Genomic DNA, 13,789 nt, shown 5'->3' with positions numbered 1-13,789 from the left:
GACATTATTATCACCTGTGACTTCCATATGTCCAAGAAGTTACAGAAGAGACTGAACAAGGGCTTCCCTGGTGGCGCAGTGGTTGAGAATCTGCCTGCTAACGCAGGGGACACGGGTTCAAGCCCTGGTCTGGGAGGATCCCACATGCCGCAGAGCAACTAGGCCCGTGAGCCACAACTACTGAACCTGCGCGTCTGGAGCCTGTGCTCCGCAACAAGAGAGGCCCCCATAGTGAGAGGCCTGCGCACCGCAATGAAGAGTGGCCCCCGCCTGCCACAACTAGAGAAAGCCCTCGCACAGAAATGAAGACGCAACACAGCAAATATAAATTAAAAAAAAAAAAAGAAAGAAAGAAAAGACTGAACAAGTAGAGGCATGGAATGGGATGGGGGGGAATGTATATATATGTGTATATATATGTGTGTGTATATATATGTGTGTGTGTACATGTATGTATTTGTGACTACTACAGATGCAAACTACAATGCCTGAGATAAAAAACACACTGGGGAGAATTAAGAGGAGATTAGACAACACATAAAAATATATTAAAGAGGACTTCCCTGGTGGTGCAGTGGTTAAGAATCCGCCTGCCAATGCAGGGGACACAGGTTCGAGCCCTGGTCCAGGAAGATCCCACATGCCGCAGAGCAACTAAGCCTGTGAGCCACGACTACTGAGCCCGCGCACCTAGAGCCCGTGCTCTGCAACAAGAGAAGCCACCGTAATGAGAAGCCCTTGCACCACAACAAAGCAACTACACTACTGGGCACTCACCAGATAAACGGAAACTTACACAAATGTACAGCATTATTTCTAACAGTCAAAAACTAGAAACAGCCCAGAGTTCCTTCAACGAGTGAATGATTATACAAACTGTAGGACATACATACCATAAGATTCCACTCCTTTTTTAAAATTTTTATTTATTTGTTTATTTTTGGCTGCGTTGGGTCTTCGTTGCTGTGCTCAGGCTTTCTCTAGTTGCAGCGAGCGGGGGCTACTCTTCGTTGCGGTGTGTGGGCTTCTCATTGCGGTGGCTTCTCTTGTTGCAGAGCACGGGTTCTAGGCACGCAGGCTCAGGAGTTGTGGCTTGTGGGCTCTAGAGCGCAGGCTCGGTAATTGTGGCACACGGGCTTAGTTACTCCGTGGCATGTGGGATCTTCCCGAACCAGGGCTCAAACCCGTGTCCCCTGCATTGGCAGGCGGATTCTTAACCACTGAGCCACCAAGGAAGTCCCAATTCTACTCCTTAATAAAACAGAAAACTATTAATAAATGTAACAACCTGGGTGAATCTCCCAAGAATTACACTGAGCAAATAAAGCCAATCCCAAAGTATCAGACATTCCCATTCATATAACATTTTTTAAATGACAAAATTTTACAAGTGGAACCAAATGTAAAATAGACAGCTAGTGGGAAGCAGCCACATAACACAGGGAGATCAGCTCAGTGCTTTGTGACCACCTAGAGGGGTGGGATAGGGAGGGTGGGAGGGAGGGAGACGCAAGAGGGAGGAGATATGGTGATATATGTATATGTATAGCTGATTCACTTTGTTATAAAGCAGAAACTAACACACCATTGTAAAGCAATTATACTCCAATAAAGATGTTTAAAAAAAAGGTACCTTCCTTTGTCAAAAAAAAAAAATTAAAGCCATTTTTATAATCATTAAAGATTCATAACAGTTGAAATTAAAAAAAGAAAATTTTACAAGTGGAAAACAGATTATGGTTGCCAGAAGCAGGGATGGGAGGGGGCAGGGGGGATGCGAGGAAGGCGTGTGTGGCTATAAAAGAGCAACACGAGAGATCCTGGTGGTGTACAGAAAACATGCCCTCACACACACACGAATGCAAGTAAAACTGCAGAAATCACTGTAAAATTGGAAATTGTATCAATGTCAATATCCTAGTTGTGATACTGTAGTTTTGCAAAATGTTGCCATTAGAGAAATCTGGGTAAAATGTATTCTTTTTAAACAATCAACATATATTAAGTATGATTCACAATGTCACAAAGTCTTAGTTTCTCTACATATGCTCTGACTTATATCTTTCATTCCATCCCAAACACACACCAAAAGGGGAAAGCAGCTATCACCTCAATTAAATGGCACAGAGAAAGATGGCCAATATTTTTAACTTTAAATTTAATCTTCAAAGCAGAGAAAGAAAACACTAGAAATGCTCAATGCTCTACATTGAGAAAACTGTACCGTAATCATTTGGCAATAAAAGCAGTAAATTACAGGGCTTCCCTGGTGGCGCAGTGGTTGAGAGTCCGCCTGCCGATGCAAGGGATGCGGGTTCGTGCCCCGGTCCGGGAAGATCCCACATGCAGCGGAGCGGCTGGGCCCAGTGAGCCATGGCCGCTGAGCCTGCGCGTCCGGAGCCTGTGCCCCGCAACGGGAGAGGCCACAACAGTGAGAGGCCCGCGTACCGCAAAAAAAAAAAAAAAAAAAAATTGCAGTAAATTACATGGTACAAAAAAACGTAATAAACTAAAATCCTACTAAACATATTCCCTCAGTTAAAACTGTTTTCATGTGAAAAGGGTACATGCCAAAGAAAGAAATTCGTTGTAAATGTAAAAACAATGATTACTTCATGACAATGATAATCCTTATTTAAAATTTAAAACTCAGAACAGCACTGTCAACTGAACTTTCTGAGATATGAAAACATTCTTTAATCTGCATTGTCCAACACAGTAGCTATTAGCCATATGTGTGGCTTTCAGGCCTTGATATGTGGCTAGTGGGAGTAAGGAAGTGAATATTTAAGTTCGCTTAAACAGCATATGGCTAGTGGCCAACCACACTGGACAGAGCAGATCTAGAACTTACAGAAAAGTTCAGAAAAGAATACGAACACACACAATATAAAAATGATCATCAGTGTGGTAGAGACAGTCATATTTCTCACCCACAGCACTATCGGCCTCTGGGGAAGAACAATTCATCGTGCAGGATTTCCCTAAGAAGAATACAGTCCTTTCAAACAATAAAGGTTTTTTTCCCCCAAATTTGATTTTTTGGCCACTCTTGATATTACAGGGTATTATTTCATTCAAACGAATGACTGAAGCTACAGAGTTAAGAGCAATAGTACATTTTGACCAGCAGAGGGCAGAGAGACGTCACAAACACCACACTTTATATGCCAATTTCAAATGTCTGAGAAGTCCAAATGTATTGAATCCAAAGACACTACTACATTCACTTACACAAAAGGGACTGTACTTGCAGAAGTAAAAGAGGAAATGTGCTAAAAGAAACGTATATTTTTCAAAAATAAACTAACAGGTCTCCCCAGAAAAGTTTTGTCAATTTTATCAGTTTATTTATGAGTTAACTGTAATTCCTTAAACAAAACAAAATAACCCTGGCAAATAAAATGTCAACCAAGCCTTAATTTCAAGGTCATTTACTTACATATTAACACTTTTCCATGGGTTGCAAAATAAATTCTAAACAATTTTCCTCACAGTGTAAAAGCTGTCAGAATCCGTAGAAAAATAAAGCATTCCATTCAAAAATAAACTAAACGCGGAAAACAAAACAAACAATGGCATCTGGCAAAGGTGCTAAGAAGCGGCCCAGGTGTGCGTGAGGACCACCAGAGAGACGCTGGCACTCTGAAACCCGCCCTCTCACTGCCGACTCCAGGGCGGCTGGGCTTCGCTCCACCACACTCCCGCAGAGAGCCGGAGAGGCTTCCGGTCCACCGGCCCACTGCCCCTCGCAGCCCCGCCCTCCCCTCCGCACCACGGAGGCCCGAGGCCCGAGGCCCGCCCCTCTCCCAAGGCTTCTCCCAGCAGCCCGCGCAGCCCCCAGCTCCCAGCGACTCCACCTCCCTCCCGCCTCCTCCCTGCGGCCCCGCCCTCGACCCCGCCCCCGCTTCTGCCCCCGCAAGCCCCTCGGCCCGGGAGCGCCGGGGCAGGCCTCCGGTGCCGACCCCGAAGCCCCTCCCTAGCCTTCCGCCTGGCGCCTGGAACGGGAAAGGCCAGTGCACTCAGTGGACGCTCGAGCCGCTCCCAGCCCCTCCTCCCCAGAGTGACGGCCGCTCTCCTCCTCCAAGCCTGCTCCCCCCTTCCTTCCCCAGCTCCCTCTGCAAGGCTGGCCCTACTCGCTGTGCTTTCGGCCTGCCAGTCACCTTAGAGGGAAGGCTCCTGCGGGGCAAGGCGGGGCAAGGCAGGGCAAGGAGGGCTTCTGTCCTATGCCTCTAGCTCATGTCTGCTCTAAGGGACCAGCAGATAAAGGGGGGAAAAAAAAAAAGAGAAAGAGAGAGAGAGAGAGGTAGCTGCCTTCTTTTCCTGAGCCTTCCATAAAGTACTCTTGAGTGGGAGCAGTCTCAGGATTTGCTCAATTTCATTGTTTACCAGAGAAAACATAATTCACAAATGCTTCCTTCAAAGTAGTAAAATAACTACGAGTGCTAAAAAACCAAAACAAAGACCTGACTAAATTATCAAACCCTTACTTTGTGCCAGGGCACCACTTCACAGCGCAGCTAACCCTCACAATCCTGTGACACAGGGATCACCGTTTTACATGTAGTGACACTGAGGCTTAGAAGTTTAAATACCACACCCCCACCACAAGGAAGGAAGGAGGGAGGGGAGGGGAAGAGGCGAGGAAGGGAGAGAGGGAGGGAGGGAGGAAAAGGGAAGGGGAGAGGAGGGGAGAAAAAAGAAAAGGAGCTCCAGAGGCAACAATGGGAGAGCTGATTTCAACACAGAGCTTCCGCCTTCAAAGCCCATGCTTTGAGCTACTGAACTAGGATGCCTCTCAAGGGTAACAGCAGAGCAAAAGTTACAAAATATATAACTACATCATTTTTTATTATATTTACCTCCTTAAACTTGGGAAGAAAAAATAAATATGTAAATAAATTCAAAACATCCATAAAGACTATAAAACTAAGAAGATTCTTTAGAGAACTAACAAAATCTACAAATATAGCATTCCTGTGCCATTTTCCAAATGTTGATTTACTTTGGCAAAGAAGTTAAACTGTGGTAATCATTTAAGAGTCCGCTGGTCATCGGGGTGATATAAGATAAAAGGAGAAAATAAAATGAAGCTTAATTTTAAGAATCAATAATCTTTGTTTCACCTGTCCTAAAGTTTAAGCCTTGTCAAACCTATTTCTCACTTTGTTCAGGTGATTATCATTCAGAAATTCAGCTTAAAAGTTCAGAAGTTTGAGAAAGCATATTACAGTTTTCCTTTAGTTTGTTTACTTTAATAAATATTCTAGTACTTTTTCTTTGCAAAATTTCTCTCTCAAGCAGAAAGGTATTCAGTATTTACAACTATCTCTTTTTTAAACTATTCTTGACACTATTTCATGAGATGACATGTGCTTTCAGTGAACACAGCAGACACCAACAAACAGCATTCCAAGTTTTAAAGCATGTTTGTATCACAGCTATTGCCAAATCTATGTTTAAATAAACAGGTAAGTAAATACTTAATATGTAATCATTCCTCATTCAATTTTTTCTTAATATTCTGCCATTACACAGATACAGTTTGGTTAAGCACAAAAACCCAGAATTTACCTCCCTTCTCATTTTGTACAATGGCTGAATTTAAGGAGAACTTAAAAATTGAAAAGCTGAGAGATACCTTCATTGAAGGTCAAGGGTAGTAACACATTCCAGCTGTCTGGAAGACCATCTGCTGCTTTGGCCTCACAAAGCAGAAAATGTGGTTCACTGCCACATCCTCTCACTGTCACAGCTTGGAGCAAGGCATTTAACCTATTAATTAGTTAATTAATCTCTAATAGGAGATCAGACCAGGTACCTGACAGGTCTCTTCTATCTCTAAACTTTTTACAATTTCATAGTTACAAAACGAGTAGACTTTTCAGCGACTGAAAATCCGTGCAAAGTGCTTGACTGTCACTTATTCACAGGCTGAGAGCATCTAGGGCAGGGGTCCCCAACCCCTGGGCCGCAGGCCGTACCGGTCCGCAGCCTGTTAAGGAACCGGGCCATAGAGCAGGAGGTGAGCGGCAGGCAGGCGAATGAAGCTTCACCTGCCGCTCCCCGGCGCTTCCCCCCACCCCACCCCCGGCGCTCCCCACCGTCGCTCGCATTACCGCCTGATCCATCCCTCCCCTCCGCCCCCGGCCGCCGGCATTGGAAAAGTTGTCTTCCACGAAACCAGTCCCTGGTGCCGAAAAGGTTGGGGACCGCTGATCTAGGGGTAAATGGTGTGCCTGGCACCAAACTCAGAGGAATGAATGTTCCTGGAATGACCCAACAACTGGTCATGAGAAAAATGTGAAAATGACAGCCATCCCCACCTCCAAATGAAGGAGCAAATCATAAAAGACTAGAAATGACCAATAGCGTATTAAAAATGTTCGATTTAAGAGTGTCAAAAAATGCAGTATAAAAGTGTGACACCGCCTGCATCAACCCCATTTACTGAAACTTCTCAAGAACACGAATGCCCAGGGACAGGCTGGGGGCCCGCTGGCGGGCAGACTTCCCCTGCAGCGCTCCCAGGGGCGCCTTCCACAGCCGAGATCTGCTCTCAGGAAGCTCTGCGCTCACACAAAGCTCTGGCGCAGGGCTGTCTGCAGCCACAGGAGTTAGAAAGTAAGTACCCGTCCCTGAGGGGACATATCAGTTTAAACTACTTTTGAATTATCGATACTCTTAAGACACTTACCATTAGCAAGTATTCTGTGCGGAGGACACCCTCAAACCTCCTTCAGCACCCCCTGCCGTCACTCTCGGCGAGACTTCACCTAGCTGACCCCTCACCCTGCAGACCCCCTCACTCTCGCTCCTCCCCAACGCTTCCACGTCCGTCCCGACCTTCTTCTCCCGTCCAGAGCTAACCACGTCCCGCCGGCAACTAGTCTTGTGTTCACGTGTTAACTATGTACGCCACGCTTCCTTCTTGGAGAGCTTGCCCATTCTTGGCCTTGGAGAAGGAACACCACCTGCTGTTCCTGCAGCCCCCCTTATGACCAAAAGAAAGAGACAACCGCCTACAGGAAGCCAAAGAGCAGCTCAGACAGACTCAGGAGCTGCTGAGGCACAGGCAAACAAACGAACAAGGCAGGCAAGTGGTGAGGAAAGGGGAAGCAGGCAAGGGGAGCCACGCCCCAGGGGCCCAGAGGTGCAGAGCCACAAAACTGGCTGCCCGGGGACCTTCTAACTTCCCAGGTCAGGCTGTGGATGTTCTTCTGCTCACTCTGAAACCAGCTAAGACAGGGCCATGGGGACAATATTGATCTGTTCACATAACCGCCCAACCCCTCCCGATTTCTGGGGTGCCAGAGGACGGAAAGCTCAAAAAGCTCTACTTCTCAGACTCCTTTGTAGTTAGACTTCCAAATGAGAATTAGTTTCTACCAACTGGATGCACTCATGCAGTACTTGAAAGCAGAAGTGAGGTAGAGACTATCTTCCTGCCTTTCTGGCTGTTTTCTGCAAGAAAACCGCAAGGTAGAATGTCTAGTCTCCAGCTGAGTCTTGGGTGAGAAGCAGCGGTTCTGAGGGATGACGGGAACACCCCACATTCCAGTACCGGCTTGTAAGGGTACCAGGGCAGCTGCAGCTTTCTAGTCCCAGGGTCACAGCTAACTTGGGTCTTTCTCACATTGAGCAGTCCAGGGACAGCCTTTGGGCTGGCGGCTCCCTGGCAGGTCAGCCCTTCTGTGATCTGGGACTGGCTCTTCCACCCCTCCTAGGCCTTTCACAAGCACCTAATTTCCTACAGTAAAGCATTTCTGCCAACACACCCGGAGTGTTCTGTTTTCAGAGCTGAAGCCCTACTAAAACAACCTCAACTTGTTTACATACGAAAAGAATATATGATTCTAGTATTCAAAACCAGTGGCTTGGGCTTCCCTGGTGGCGCAGTGGTTGAGAGTCCGCCTGCCGATGCAGGGGACACGGGTTTGTGCCCCGGTCTGGGAAGATCCCACATGCCTTGGAGCGGCTGGGCCCGTGAGCCATGGCCGCTGAGCCTGCCCGTCCGGAGCCTGTGCTCTGCAACAGGAGAGGCCACAACAGTGAGAGGCCCGCATACCGCAAAAAAAAAAAAACAGTGGCTTTTATAAATCTGACTAAACAAAGTTTTACATCAGCTAAAAAAGAAAAAGTTAGAAAAAGAAAAATATTGAGTGAGGTCTTATTTTCCAGAAAGAGAATCACCAAAGTCACAGAGACCCTCATCAAACACTTAATATACTGCATGAAATACTTCCAAGAACCACTGAGATAAATCAGCTTTTCAGATACTGCTTGTATCGTGGTTATTCAGTTTTCATAAATAACGTCTTAAACTGGCAGCACACGTTGTTCTCGTGCCGAACAAGCTCCCCCTCATCGGACATTTATTCATTCAACAAATATTTACCAAGCACGACAAAAATCCCTGACTTCCTACACCCTAGAAAGGGAGACAAATATTAAACAAAATTAAGTACACAATGAGTGAGGACCTAACCTAACCTAGAAGCAGAGGCCAGGCCATGTGCACATCTGGAAGCACACTCCAGGGAGAGAGAACATCAAGTGAGAAGGCGCGGCAACAGAAGCCTGGTTAGTAAGTAAGTTCAGGGGCAGGGAGGGCGGTGTGGACTGCTCTAAGGGCTTTGGCTTTTTACTCTGACAGACAAAAATAATGGAGGGTTTCCGGTACAGCAATGACATGATCTGACTACCTAACCTGACTTTTTAAAGATCATTCTGGCAGCTGGGTTAGAACCGGCCACAGAGGCAAGAATAAAGCTGGGAGACCAATTGGGAGACTATTGCAGTTCACATGGGGAAAATTCCAAAGTTTGGGGGCTGAGCAAAAGGGCACAGTAAGATGGGGAAGACTGTCCAAGGAGCAGGCCTGGAGGAGGAAGATGAAGAATTAAGTTAAGCCATGTTAATTTCGAGCCGCTGGATGAACAACGCACGAAGTTGGATATATGAGTATGGAGTTCTGGGATGAGATCAAGTCTTTAGTCTGAAGATATGTATCAGGAAGTCATCCACTCACAGTCGATAATTAAAAGCAAGAGACTGTATGAGACTGGCAAGGAAGAGAATACAAACAGAAGCGAAGAGATTCAAGAACTGAGTCCTGTGGGGGGGGGGGGGCAAGCCTCCCTCTTCTTCTGATCAAACAAACAACAACAATGCTCAATGCTCTTTTACTTAGGTTAACTCTAGTTCCTTTTCTATCCCCTACGATGGAAAGTCTTAAATACAGACAGCTCTGGGGTCAGGATTCATTAGCGCCTTATACAACGTCAATTTGTATGGCAATGAGCAGCCATGCCTTACGCACAAGAGGTGCTCAGAAAATACATGTGAAATGAATACTTTTTTTAATACATCTCTATTGGAGTATAATTGCGTCACAATACTGTGTTAGTTTCTGTTGTGCAACAAAGAGAACCAGCCATATGCATACATATATCCCCATATCCCCTCCCTCTTGCGTCTCCCTCCCACCCTCCCTATCCCACCCCTCTAGGTGGTCACAAAGCACTGAGCGGATCTCCCTGTGCTATGCGGCTGCTTCCCAATACTTCTTTAAGTAACCCCTGGATAAAATATAAGTTAGGGATCAGCATTAGAGGTTCTGGTGTATTTTCATGGTTTGTTGCCATTCATTGTGTTCTTAAAAAACAGGATAAGGAAGAAGAGAAATTAGTACCACACTCATCACTACATTTTCAAACACTTTCTTAACAACAGCTAGTCAGTACGTAAACAGCTCCATGATAATCCTTTTTCTGATCCAGCATCCTCAAATGAGTAGGGTCTACCATAAAGAGCCAACAGCTAATTTATTTACTCCCTAATCACTGTCTTTGTAATAATAGTTTATTTGAAGGGTTTTTTTTTAACTTCTTTTGTTCTCTTGGTATGTTTACACAGACTCCCAGCATGTTCAGAATAGTTGATAGGATGTTGAAAAACAGTCATTCGGTATGAGATTACATAAATGTCCAGATACATACTGTCAGTCAAGACTAGATGACTAATATAGTCTTCTAACTGAAGAGGAAAAAAATGCACAGCAAGGTGAACTGAACATTTTTTAAGTCCAGAAGGGTCCTCCTTATTTGCTGATGGCTTGTTTGAGTTTATTCCTTAGGCACAAAAACTAGAAATTTTTCCTATCTTTTATTATCAAAATTTTTCAAATACAGAAATACATAAAGAATAGTATAGTGAACACCCACATACCCACTGCCCAGATTCAACAATTGTTAATATTTTGCCATCTTCATCTTTTGTGTGTGTTGAAGCTTCTTAAAGTAATTTCAGGCAAAAGACATCACCCCCCTAAATACTTCAGTATGAAGCTTTAAAAAATATGTTTTTTCCCCATAACCACAATTACCACACCTACCAAATTAACAGTAAGTTCTCAATGTCCTCTAATACTCAGTACATATTCTACTTCCCAAAAATGTGCCTACAAAAAAATTTTTTTTGTAAAGGACTTTTTCAAAAAGTATAGTGCCTTTTAACTTTGAAGAGCCCCACTCCCAACTTTTTCCTTACCACTGACTTGGTAAAGAGATGTTAAACCCAGGCTTAACATAAATAACAATTACAACCTCTACTTTAAATATTTTCAGGGGACACATACATATATGAAATGTCTTCTGATCAGTATAATGCTCCTTACTTTGTGTGAATTCTAAAAGTAACTTGAAAATAAATATTCAAGGTGTACCATAAAGATTAAAGCTCAGCTGAGTGGTACTGGTCTAAAGATCTGTTACTCAGCTGTGGTGGATCAGTAAGTATTGTTTGAGACTGATACTCTCCCTCTATAAAAACTTTTAGACTAAAGGAATTTAGTACAGATCTGATGTGAATAAATAAGCTTATTCAATCTGAACATATAGTAACTTTAGCCGTTACATACTAAGTAATATATACATGTGTTTTATACATTCGTTTAAACATATGAAAATATTTTTCCAGGTTTTTCCAATTACATTTATATCTCACAAGGTGTGGGCTGCAGACTATCACCATACTTCGAATACCTGATAACAGTTTTACTATGAAATTTAAGAACCTCAACGATTTTTTTGCCTTCTAGTGTGCCTTGTAGCTTTTACCTGACGGCCGGACATGCCCTCCCGGGTAAAAGAAACTGCTGTAAATAGGACTCAGCAATGTGGTGGTGAGGGGCTGGCGAGTGGAGCGTGCTATAGCCCTGTGACTAGGTTTCAGTTTGCCAGTGAGTCTCTGCCTCTGTACTGGGAACGTCACAAACCTTCTCCGTTTCTTCCCCCACCCCACCCCCACCCCCGCCCCGCCCCGCCCCCTTCCTTCTGGAGGACAGGACGGCTAGATTAGGCAGGAGTTGGGACTTCCCTTCTATCACTCGAAAGGCTAGAGCTGCCTGGAGTTAGGTACTTCCTCCCCGGGGTCAGTTAAGCTCTATTTAAATAGTTTCTCCCGAGGGCCTATCTTGCTAAAAAGAACAGAATGCTCTGGTGCATTTCAAAATGGTTCCTTCTCCCCTCCTCCTGCCAGAAGCACTAGGAGCTTTTCTCCGGCATGCACTGCGCTGAGCCCCTTGAGGTTGAGCTCACAGACATATGTGGCCCTCCTGAGTCCCCCCAGGGGGAGCCTCCAGCAATTCATCTATTGCAGTTTGCGTTTTCCCAGCTCAGTACTGGTTCCCAGAGTTGTGATGGAAGTTGTGATTCTCTGTATTCACCTGTCTCTGCAATCTGGGGGACAGCAGCTTGCCCTGCGACCTCATTTTTCTGATAGACCTAAGAAGAGCTGTTGATTGTTCAGCCTGCTCAGCTTTTCCTTGTTGTTAGGACGGAGCGACACCTGAACCTCCTTCCAGTCTCGAAGCCACACCCAAATCCAGAAGTCCCCTCCACTATTTTTTGAAAACTAGAAAAACATTTATTTTAGGTAAAAACCACTCACTGTTTCCTGTTGTTTACAGGCATACTTTAACAAATAAGTTAAAAACAATCAGAAGTGTAACTGCCTAAATGTGGGACAAGAGATAAAGCCCAATGAAGAAGGCAACCACCTGATAGCCTTGTCTTATCTACGGAAGTGAAACCGCTGTCTCCACTAAAAAATTCCAAATAACTAATTTTCAGTCAATAATGATAGAGAAAACTGCTTCTGTACAATAGTTGAGCACAATTTCCACAGGGAAAAATTATTTATTTGAATGTGACAATACGGGGGAAGTAATAGCAGCAACAGACTAGTGACCTTTACATATAAAAATAATAATTTAATGGAAACAGAAGAGGAAACCACATTACAAAGAAGAGAAAGTATCTGTATCAAATATTTCAATAGAATTTATCTTTTTCTTTTACTTCCTATAATAACCACATCAAAAAGTTAACCCTTCTGAAATAATCAATTACATCTATACAAGTTAAAATAAATACAATTCAGAAAATTTTCACAACAATAAAACTTAGCCAAAATCAGGAGGAAGAAGCAATTTTCTTACATCTGAAACCTTGGACAATTCTCTTAAAACGTAATTGGGAGGAAAAAGAAAGCAAAAAGTATTTTTTCCTTTATTTTTAAAATTCAGCTATAAAGGGCACTTTAAAACTGTGCGTCTATGACAATCTCTTCAGCATTTATATCAATATGTTAACAAGACTGCCATGTCTTTTTAAATGTGTGTTGCAAAATGTCTCCCTCTGGCACCCAAGCTTTCTTTCCCACATCTGAACTACTCTGAAATCCTTCCAGGTGGGAACAGAGAGCATCAGTACAGTTTTCTTACTGAATTATGAAATAAAATACGATGAAATGAGATACAATAAAACAAAATATGAAATGAAACAAATACAGATTGTCAACCTTCCTACCACTAGATTACAATCCCCCCCCCACTCCTTCCCCTGGAAACCAGGAGCCCTTTAAGCCTCGCCTCAGGGGGCTCCAAGGAAGCTTAGCCCACCTTCCTTCCTCCTGCAGGTCCTAGGAAGGATCCAGCAGGTGGGCACAAGAAGTCAGCAGGAAGCAGACATGGAAAGGGCTCCAGCAGGGCATCTGAAGTGGTTAAAGCAGTTTCTTAAAATCCCTCATGGTCTACTCCAGCACACCAAGACAAACATCTCACATGAGAAGCAGCACAACGGCCTGGAGGGTCTCGTCAGAGTTCAGGCAGAATCCTGGCACCAAAGCAACTCTGACCAAGTTAAAGTCTCAGGGTTCCCATCTCTAATGTGGGAATTCTTATGCCCTTGGGATTGCTGTGGAATCGCACGAAGTACTTCTATGAAAGCAGGAAAAGACTCTGTTCATGGGAGAGAGAACTGACATGGCTAAGTGCTCTGGTCAAGCACAGTAACAGCACAATTTTGCACCTCGAGAGAAGGTACCGTGTTTGATTCCTCTTTAAATACCTAGTAAAATGGATGTGGTTGAAGTGTTCAGTGAAGTTGTACACAGGACTGCACCTGCTTTCTCTTTATCTTCAAAACTCACTCTGGCAGACAACAGATCTCTTAATCTCTTAAGAATTAAGAGATTTCAGGAACCTGACTTTAATTACACACATTTCAGTTTATCTCCAATCACACTCCCTTCTCTGCTGTTCAAAAAGCAAGGTTGTGGATTCACATCCAACATTTACTACTTATATATATCAGACTCTGTATAAATGCTTCATATGCATTATATCATGCAAAAACCATCATGGATAATCCTATCAACTTATCAACATGTTTATTAAGATTATACAAGCTTAATATGAAAATGGTATACAGGAAACATCACCATC

General features: G+C 44.0%; 1 protein-coding gene across 9 annotated transcripts in view; it reads right to left on the bottom strand.

The window, feature by feature from the left end:
* The window catches only part of SMAP1 (small ArfGAP 1), a 149,005-nt gene that overhangs the window by 121,765 nt on the left and 13,451 nt on the right, over positions 1–13,789 (bottom strand). Inside the window, exon 1 of one of the 9 annotated variants that reach the window (XM_089921731.1) lies at positions 894–2,401. The exons of 7 other annotated variants lie outside the window; for them this stretch is intronic. The gene's annotated coding sequence lies outside the window, so the exon portion shown is untranslated. Of the gene's footprint in view, positions 1–893; positions 2,402–13,789 lie in introns of those variants that run through there. One more of the 9 variants, XM_089921727.1, reaches the window with a different exon arrangement.

Source organism: Delphinapterus leucas, chromosome 12 (genome assembly GCF_059928025.1).
Source record: "Delphinapterus leucas isolate spDelLeu-1000000601 "Yukka" chromosome 12, BTC_Dleu_Yukka2, whole genome shotgun sequence".
Taxonomy (NCBI): domain Eukaryota; kingdom Metazoa; phylum Chordata; class Mammalia; order Artiodactyla; family Monodontidae; genus Delphinapterus; species Delphinapterus leucas.
Note: the sequence above shows the minus strand (reverse complement) of the source record. Positions and strands in the feature narration are given on the sequence as shown.